The sequence below is a fragment of the Solanum lycopersicum genome, chromosome 7, assembly GCF_036512215.1.
Source record: "Solanum lycopersicum chromosome 7, SLM_r2.1".
NCBI lineage: Eukaryota > Viridiplantae > Streptophyta > Magnoliopsida > Solanales > Solanaceae > Solanum > Solanum lycopersicum.
The window spans coordinates 58,260,223-58,270,175 of NC_090806.1; the positions used below are offsets into that span (position 1 = coordinate 58,260,223).

At 32.8% G+C, this 9,953-nt stretch overlaps 1 long non-coding RNA gene, 1 other non-coding gene and 1 pseudogene across 2 annotated transcripts; 2 read left to right on the forward strand and 1 right to left on the reverse strand.

Annotated features, from left to right (window-relative positions):
• The first annotated feature begins 720 nt into the window (after positions 1-720).
• Positions 721-3,032, forward strand: LOC101254815 (uncharacterized). Its single transcript, XR_742438.4, has 2 exons — positions 721-903; positions 2,642-3,032. It is a non-coding gene; the product is annotated as an uncharacterized lncRNA (long non-coding RNA).
• TRNAI-UAU (transfer RNA isoleucine (anticodon UAU)) lies at positions 1,641-1,714 on the forward strand. The gene has a single exon. It is a non-coding gene; the product is annotated as a tRNA-Ile (tRNA).
• A 4,962-nt stretch (positions 3,033-7,994) lies between the features above and the next one.
• Positions 7,995-9,142, reverse strand: LOC112941877 (uncharacterized mitochondrial protein AtMg00810-like; annotated as a pseudogene).
• Positions 9,143-9,953: the final 811 nt, after the last annotated feature.

Here is a 9,953-nt window from a genome sequence, read left to right on the forward strand (position 1 = left end):
TCCTTGGTAAGTATATGAAATTCGTGTATTTATGAGCCTTGGTCATGGGTTGAATTTTCCATGTTGATTAATTCTAGTGATGAAAAGGTGTAGTAAAAAGACAATGTGATTAACTGTTAGGGTGTGATGCGTTGAGAATGGTTTGAAAAGCTAGTTGAATTATTGTGTTGTTGTGAATTCTGCGTTATTATGAAAATGGTCATCTCCTCACTATTTATGTGAACATTTCTTTTGTATTGTTCTCAGACATGGTTGTGACAAGTCTTGTGTCCATTGAGAGAGAATAAGAAATTAATGAGTATGTACTATTTCAAGGGACGTATCACATGCTGCGATGGATACTATATTTCGAGAGATGTTTTACGCGCCATATGGTTACTATTATCCAGGGTCATATCGCTCGCCGCGATGGATGCACGAACAAAAAATGTGAGTCCCACTTTACTCACTACCACACATGTGAAAAAACTGTTGGGACGCGTCTTTATTTTTTTAAAAAAATTAATTTATAGGTAAGAGATAAGTATTGACAGACAATACTTCAGACAAAGGACTGATAATAATGTAGAAAGAAGGAATCATTTCACGTGCGATGGGGCCCAATACGTACCCGACGGAGAAGATAAGATTCTTTTTCATTTTGAAGTCCGGAGTTTGAAGTCCAGAAGTGTGTATATAAGAAGACATTATCAGAAGAGGAAAAGCAGAAGGCGAAAAAAGCCGAAGGAATCCACAACCATCAACATTCTAAAATCCCCCAAAAAGCCAAATCTTTTTCCTCTTTAAAATTATAAAGTTTGGATATAAAAAAGTTTTCAATTCTTGATTTCAAAGTTTGTGTAAAGTTATTTTGGAAGCTTTTCAGGTTTTTCGAAAGGGAAACTTCACTCTGTTCTAAATAATGTAAGTTTTTATATTTATGTTTCTAGTAAACTTCCTATATATGTAAATTATTTGTGTTTGGTAAATTATTTGTAATAGGTCTTTTCCATAGGTTTAACTTCTGTTATTGGAGTATCTCCTTGTCTATATACTCTTCAACGTGGTATGTTTCCTGTGCTATTATCTACAGTATATCCTTGTTCATTTGTTCTTTGGAATGAACTACTAGAACTTGTTGTGCATGTTATGTTGATTATCTAGGTAAGAACCCTAGAGAATTCATAGAGAGACGTAAAGAAGATGATGAAACCAAATTGTAAATTTTTCAATATTTGTAGTAAAGGTGTATAATGGGATAGCTTGGTAGCTGATTAGAGTTATATAACTACTAGTAGCATTCAACGTTTAGTTATGAGTGAATCTATGTATGATTTTATGAAGTTATTAGTTATGTAGAGATTAAATAATTTTATTCTTATGAAAACAAGATCGACAAACAAAATACAAATTATAAGTAATATAACAATAACTCTAGAAATTTTAATAGCTTAATTCATTTATTGTTTGAACTTTCACCATATTGGCGTGGTTTAATTTCCACTTTGTAATTCCCTTCTCATTTATCCCCTATCATATAATAATATTTTAAAACAAAGAAAAAACAAATATAAATCACAGAAAAAAAATGAAAAAGGAACGCAGAAGGAGTAGACGAAGACTGTAAATATTATAGTAATTACATCAAGTTCTAAAAACATGGTCCCGTAGCTCAGTTGGTTAGAGCGTTGGTCTTATGAGCCGAAGGTCGCGGGTTCGAGCCCCGCCGGGACCAATTTCCTTTGCTTAACTTCTCTAAGATCCCTTTAATTTTTCCACTTCCGTAGGGTGGCGGGTTAGTAAGGAAGAGGTATTGTTGTTAACATAATTTGTGTTTCACTACTTTATATTTATTTCCATCATTTTTTTTATAAAAAATATCCATTAGTTTTTTCCACTTTGGTAGGGTGGCGGGTCAGTAGGTTTGTTTAATTTTTAAAAAATAGCTATTTAAAATTTGTTTAAGTTTTCGAAGATCATATTAATAGTAGGGATAAAATAAGCAAAAAGAATTAATTCTCTCTTGATTAATTTAGTAAGTGATCAAGTACTCCCTTCGTTCTGATTTGCATGTCAGATGTTCTTTTACATTTGTCATTTCACAAAATCAATGCATGGATAACATAAATTTTTCTATTTTACTCGTTGAAAATTATTAGTCTTGATAGTATACATACATTTTGATCAATATAGAAAAATTAAGTAAGTAATCCTTTTTTATGTGTGTGTATATATAGTAAATTAATTCATATTTATTTATTGAAAACTTAACTTCATGAGAACACTAAATAAGGATATAATAATAAACTTATATAGTTTTTTAAGAAACGTGAAATCTAAAATGGTGACAATTAAGTAAGAATCACTACAAGAAAAATGTAAATTACATGGGGGGGGGGGGGGATTTTCTTGGAATTAGTATGAAAATTTGCAGGAAAATAAGTTTCATGCGTATTTTCATAGTAATCCCCAAAAAAATCCCCATATAATTCACACTTTTTTTTTCCAGTAGTAATACAGGACAAACAAGTTTAGTAAAATGCCATCTAATATGGGATAGAGGGAGTAGTCAATTTTTTTAATTAAAGATACTGAACTTCACAAACTAGCTAGAATAATGTTATGTAAATTATTTAATGTGTGAATTAATAATATATTGCAGCTATATTGGAACTCAAATACAACTTACAGAAATCCAGAATATTTTCGAGAGCCTCTAAATTTTGATCCATCAAGATTTGAAGGATCAGGACCAGCCCCATACACATTTGTGCCATTTGGAGGAGGTCCTAGGATGTGTCCTGGAAAAGAGTATGCAAGATTAGAAATACTTGTATTCATGCACCATCTTCTCAAAAGGTTCAAGTGGAACAAACTTATTCATGATGAGAATATTATTATTGATCCAATGCCTGTTCCTGCCAAGGGTCTTCCAATTAAACTCTACCCTTATCAACTTCATTAATAATTATGACCTAGTCATTGTGTGATATTATTGATGGTTACACATTGGATGTTGCTTCAATTTAATGTCATTTTCCCGCTTTGTGTTATTATTATTTTTTCAATAGCAGCCTAAGTTTTGTGTGATACTGATAGCCCCTTATTTGTTTTGTGTGTTGAAAGTCTTTACCGACATTAGTTAAGTGTTATTAGATCCAATGTCGCTAAAGTTTTTAGTGACACATACAAAAAGTGTTAATTGCCACTAAAAATACATGTTTAGCATCACAATTTCACCCATGATGAAGTGAAAACCATCGACAACTGCTCTTTTTGTGTATGTACATTAGTATTTTTTATGAATTCTCCTATAACATTTCACCTTTTTTTTATTTACATTGCGCTTGACATTTAGATATATTACTTAAATGCTTCTTAAATTGTCGATATGCGTATTTTATATCTGGCGTCTGTCTTCCAATCTTAAGTTGTCAAAAAATCATTGTTTATGTAGGGGTACAATGTATAATTATTAAATAGAGCAACTTTCACATATAACAAACACAAAATTCATATTTGTGTACTATAGCAAAATTTGCATAATTGCGCTCCATAGCAAATATAAATATGTATAATTCGCTATACATATACAAAGAAACCAATCGTATAATTCATTATACATATATAAAAGAAAACAGTTGTATATTAATCAATTGTATAATTTGTGTATGTATAAACGAGAAGAGAGAAAGACAAAAAAAATTGGGCAGGGGAAATATTTGTATTATATAATTATAAGTGTATAGGACGAAGATATATGTATTTGCAAGTGTATATACAATTTTCTCTCGCTTTATACAACATAGAAAAATAATTTATACATTTCGTTTCTGTTTGTATAAGCGATATAGGCGAGGTGGGGAGCGAGATCTGGAAGAGTGACGAGGGAGAGAGGAACGAAATATATGTATGCATATAATTTTTTCTCGTTTTATACAAACAAAAACACATTTTGTACACTTTCTTTTGTATAAAAGTGAGAGGAATGGAGCGAGAGAGGGAGAGTGGCTAGCGAGAGTTTGAGGGAGAGATGTACTAGATACTTTCTCTGGTGGAACAAAGTAAGTTAATAGTTAGTAATATACATGATCATATTGTTGATATAGTAAAGTTGAAACATCTTCTTCTTCTTTTCTAGTACTATTGTTGGACACGCATGTTGCACGTGTATCCCATGCTAATTTATATAAAATCATTAGAATTAATGATAAATGTATTTTCTGATAGAACAAAGTTTTATTATAATAATTAATAGAAATGATAACATTTTTCTAGCCCGAAGTTTTAGTTAGAGACCTGATTGGTTAAGGCTAAAGGTGACAAAAAAATTAGAAATAAAATATGCTAAGAAATCACGTGAAGATCCAGCGAAATACATGTAACAAGGAACAAAAGTAGCAAAATATAAAGATAACAAAAGTGTCTTCATACTTGCTAACAATCCATATGTTCTTTGTAGAAAAAAGAAGATAAAATAAAAAATTAGAAATAATTGAGTTAGTCAAAATTCTTAGTGCTACAACAATCACTTCTTCTGGTATCCAAATATCCACCTTAAAAATGAATTACTACACGTTGAAATTTGGATTGAAACCCATCACAAATCTATATATATGAGTTCTTTTCATGAGTTTATGTTAATAGTATACAATAAATATATCAAGTCAGTTTAATTGGACTAGCTTTTCAGTTTCTCAAAAAATTGTTACACATCCAAAAAAATGTTCATGTGCAGAAGTATTTACGATAAATCATTTAATGAAAATAAATTAAATATTGTAAAATAGCAAGGAATGTGGAAGGTTGTGAAAACAATTAATAGGTGAGAAGAAAAAAAATTTAAAATAATTAGTAGTAATAATTGAGGTAATTCATATCGTTATTTTAGAGGCAAAACATATGTGTAAGTTACATTACATATGCTGATAATAGGTGAAAATGTGCAACCTCTCATTTGTGTAAGAAATTACTTACAAAATTACGTAATGGGTAAATAAATTAGTTTCACACATTTAGGGAGAATTGTATGTGGAGGGTTAAATTTGATTGTTGAGTTTTCTGTTTACTCACTATTTATGTTATTTAAACATTACTATTTAATTTGATTTTAATTCAATGAAGGGCCACAATTTTTGCGAACTTGCATTTAACCTTCAAATAATTAAAATATGCTTGTATAATATATAATTAAATATTTTATGATATTTTGATTTATCTCAATTGTGAACTTGTAATTTCGATGTTGATGGTGTTTTTGAAGCACATAATTTTCAAAAAATTATTGCTAAAACGTAACAAAAAAGAAAGAATTGCTGATCTTGTACTCTAAAAAAAGATGTAAGTTCTGTATTGCACTAATTCTGTGTGCTTCAATTCGAAAAAAGTATCTTCTTACTTGTTACTTCTTTTCAGGTTCAAGTTACAAGGAGGAGAGACTCTTTGGATATTGGTGAATATGAAACCTACAAGACATTGTTCCGTAGATGTCGAGAACAATTGGATCTCTCTGATATTTCATTCTTTTTCTTCACATAAAATTTGTCATTACCAAGTGAAAAAAAGTAAGAAGAAAGCAAGGATATTTTTATTACAAACTGTATCCTCATTTTGTATTTGGTGTAGTGTCCGGGATGGAACTCTGCTGAAAAACTATTTTCGCATATTTCCTATGAGGAGAATGGCATGCCCTTCATGTACCGAAGGCCCTCACATTTGACTTCACTGCAAATAATAATAACGGAGATACTAATTCTGAACCTACTGTCAAGGGGTTTAGCTCCTCCAGCGTATTGAACAAAATTCATCGAAATGAATTCGAGTCAAGCACTAAATTAGAAGCTTTGGTATGCAATTGCATTCTACAACTCTATCAGTGTGTGTACTGAATCTTTTCATTAATGATACATAAATTCACCCACATAACTATAACCAACTATGTACCAAACGACTTGCAAACAAAACAATACTAATCGAGCTTTCAGCTCATTTGTCATGTCAGTGAGTACGTGAAGTTAGATCAGTACATGCCATTATAATATCAAAGGAAAAGGGTTAAAATTGTCCCTGAATTATGCGAAATAAACTACTTATACCCTCCATTGCATTTTGGGATAAAAAATACCCCCGCCGTTATCCCAAATTTTTAGTGACGTGGCAAGTCACATGGGACTAATCCCTCCACCTAAGCATTGCTAACTAAGAATTACTACAAATGAACTTGACCTTAAGTGGAAACAAAGTCACCACAAAATCATAAAATATTGTCACTAAAGTTTATGAGTGATTTTTAGTGGCGACTAAAAGTTCCAACAACTATTCGCTAGCAAAACCTATTTTTTCAACAAAAAAATATGATAATTAATTTTTGATTGCAACCTAATTTTCTGAAATAAATAACTTGCAAAATCAATATAAAAAATATCCAATATTATTAGGAAAATCATCAAAATTACTTTTCGATTCAAATATCCTACTATATAATGCATCATTGAACATTTTATAATTTATATATGACATAAAAATAAAGCATACAACGTCTTCAAATCCCTACTTAATCGATATAATTTTTGTTTTTTAAAAAACAATGAAGAAAAAAACGCAGTTAGAATTTAAATGTTAAAATATTTTAGTGACATTTTTTTGGGCTTTTGTGGCGATTGTCGCCACTAAAGGTCTAGTTCTATTGTAGTGAATCCTAGTTGACAACACTTTGGTGGAAGGATTAGTCCGACATGGCTTGTCACGACAATAAAAATTTGGGGTGTTAACTCTTGAGGGCATTTGTGGTCTGTTAGGATAACAACAGGGACATTTTTTGATCTCAAAATGTAACGAAGGATATAAGTGGTCTATTTTACATAGTTTAGGGACAATTTTGACCCTTTTCCGTAACGTCAAAATAGTTTTGTTAGTTGAGATTTTTATGGCGGTAAACTGTAATTTGTAGGTTGGCAAAGAACTTTTCCATGTGAATGTTTAGTTGAAAATAACATAAACTGATTTTCTTTGTGAGGAAATGAACACTAACTGATTTTTTTATAAACTAAATTTCAAAATTATATTTTTAAAAAAACGACTATAAAAAGGTATTATAATTTTTTTTAAAATCTTGAATTTTTTGAATCATTTTGAAAGTTTACATTTTTGAATTTGTTTGTAATTTGATAATTGTTTTCATGTATCTCAAGTTGCATTCAACTCAGACGAAAGAAATTATCATCGATTGAAGAAAATGATGGATAGAAGGAAATTCTATCGAAAGAGGAAACAAAAGGAAAGAAGAAATATTTTGATATGAGAGTTATTGGAACAAACAATGGATGAATTCCTTCTTAACAAATATTCACAAGATCTAGACTTGGATAATTAGAACGCGGAATCACCTTCTGAAACTGTTAAGCCACCATCAAATTTCATCTTGCCATTATTGAGGTACCAAAAGTAGTGGTTAGCTTGGTCATTAAAAAAAAGAAAAGTCTCGAATCAAAGCGGGTATTCTTGCTGATGATTTTAAAAGAGTTTAATCCCCTTCCTATTTCATTAATATCAAATGGTTTATAAACAGTCAATACAAGACTATAATTAAGGAAACTAAATATACACCTAGCTATAAGTAGGAACTAAATATACACTTAACAAAGGTAATAAATCTATTTATATATTCATCATATGTTCAAACACACCCCCTCAGTCAAAGAAGGAGGTTGTCGAATGCTAAGACTGTCCCGAAAGTTCTCAAATAACACCAAAGGAAGACCCTTGGTGAATATGTCTGCAATCTGATAACGCAAGGGGAAATGTAACACGCGAACTTGGCCGCGAGCCACCTTTTCCTGGACAAAATGTATATCCATTTTAATGTGCTTAGTACATTGATGCTAAACCGGATTACCTGCAAGATATATGGCACTCACATTATCACAATACACCAATGTAGCCTGTTGTGTAGGACAATGAAGTTCCAACAACAAATTTCACAACCAATATGACTCTGAAACCACATTGGCTACCCTTCAATATTCTGCCTCTACACTAAAACGGGATAAGGTAGCCTGATGTTTAGAGGACCAAAAGATCAAGTTATCACCCAAAAAGACACAGTAATCCAACGTTGTACATCGTGTGTCCGAGCATCCACCCCAATCAACATCAGTATACGAAATAAGGGTTGAGTTGGAGGACGGAAACATGTGAAGACTAAAATAAGCATACCTCGTTGGATGTAGCGCAAAGTGTTCATTCCTTAGGTCATGCATAAATAAGCATACCTGTTGTACGACATTAGTAATATCGGGTCTTGTGAACATAAGGTACTGATGTTCGCTGGCAAGACTCCTATAAAGAGAGGGATTCTCAAATGATTTGCTCGTAGTAGTACCGAGCTTCAGATTTGTATCCACCGGAGTAGAAGATGCCTTACACGATGACATGCCTGCTCGTTCAATGATCTATGTAGCATATTTCTTTTGTGACAAAAATAAACCATCGGCATGACGAGTAACTGCAATGCCAAGAAAATAGCTCAAATGGCCCAAGTCTTTCATAGCAAATTCCGAGCTAAGACGAGAGATGATCGATTGACAGAGTTTATCCGAGGATACAATCAAGATTATATCATCGACATACAATAAGAGGTAAGCCATAAAAGCACCTCGACGATTAATAAACAACGAATGATCCGAAGTACTTTGATAAAAATCAAGAGTACGGACAAAGTTAGCAAATCTCTTATACCAAGCCCTTGGAGCCTGTTTGAGCCCATATAGAGATTTCTTCAGCAAACACATATCATTAGGATGATTCGGATCCTGATAACCCAAAGGTTGATACATGTAAACTGTCTCCTTAAGTTCCCCATGTAGGAAGGCATTTTTGACATCAAGTTGATGGATATGCCAGGCCTTAGAGAGAGCCAAACTGAGAACCGTGTTAATTTTTGCTAGTTTGACGATCAAACTAAACGTCTCACCACAATCCACACCAACCTGTTGAGTTTTACCATCACCTACAAGACGGGCTTTATGCCTCTCAATGAACCATCAGATCTTTCTTTATGGGCCAAAATCCACATAGACCAAATTACATTAACATTTAAAGGATGGGGTACTAACTCTCATGTCTTATTTTCAATAAGAGCATTATATTATTCATCCATAGCCATTTTTCAATTCAGGTCATGAAGAGCAGATACAGGGGTACGAGGTAGGGGGATTTAAATGTTGATGTAAGAAGGTTAAAGGATTTCTTAGGCTTTTAAATCCCATGTTGGCTCTGAGTAACAGGACCCGTGGGGTGACGTGAGGGAGAGATCGGAATGTGGCTAGGAAGAGAGTTGTACTGAGAGTGGAAGGAGTAGATAGAATGGGTACAACCGACTGGGGAAGACCAGGAGTCTACTGGGGATGGCTTTTCCGGTCATTTGGCACGTCGGAACCACTTTCTGGAATAGGTGTAACTTGTGGGTTATGAGAGGTAGTGAAATGATGTACCAGGTAAGAAGATGGTCCATCGTCTCGAAACTCATAAGATTGAGTTTGAGGAGTACTGGTTTTTGCAACGGGAAAGTGTGTCTCATCAAATATTACGGGACGGCTAATGATGATTTGTCTAGATTACAACTCAAAGCATTTATACCCATGTTGATTTGAAGGATACCCTAAAAACACACAAGGAGTCGACCGAGGTTGAAGTTTGTTTATGGTTGTAGAGGGAATAAGAGGATAACATAAACATCCAAAACACCCTAAGATGAGAATAAGACGGATCTTTTTGATACAAAATTCGAAGAGGAGATTGATAATTTAAAATCAATGTTGAGAAGAAAAGTCGACATTTGCAAAACATGATGCCAAAGGGAAGGAGGAACGAAAGCATGGGCCAATTATGTACGATAATATTGTTGATCATACGAATTTATCTTCAGCTTTCCCATTTTGAGGGGATGTAGAGAACAGGATAGACGAAACGAAAGA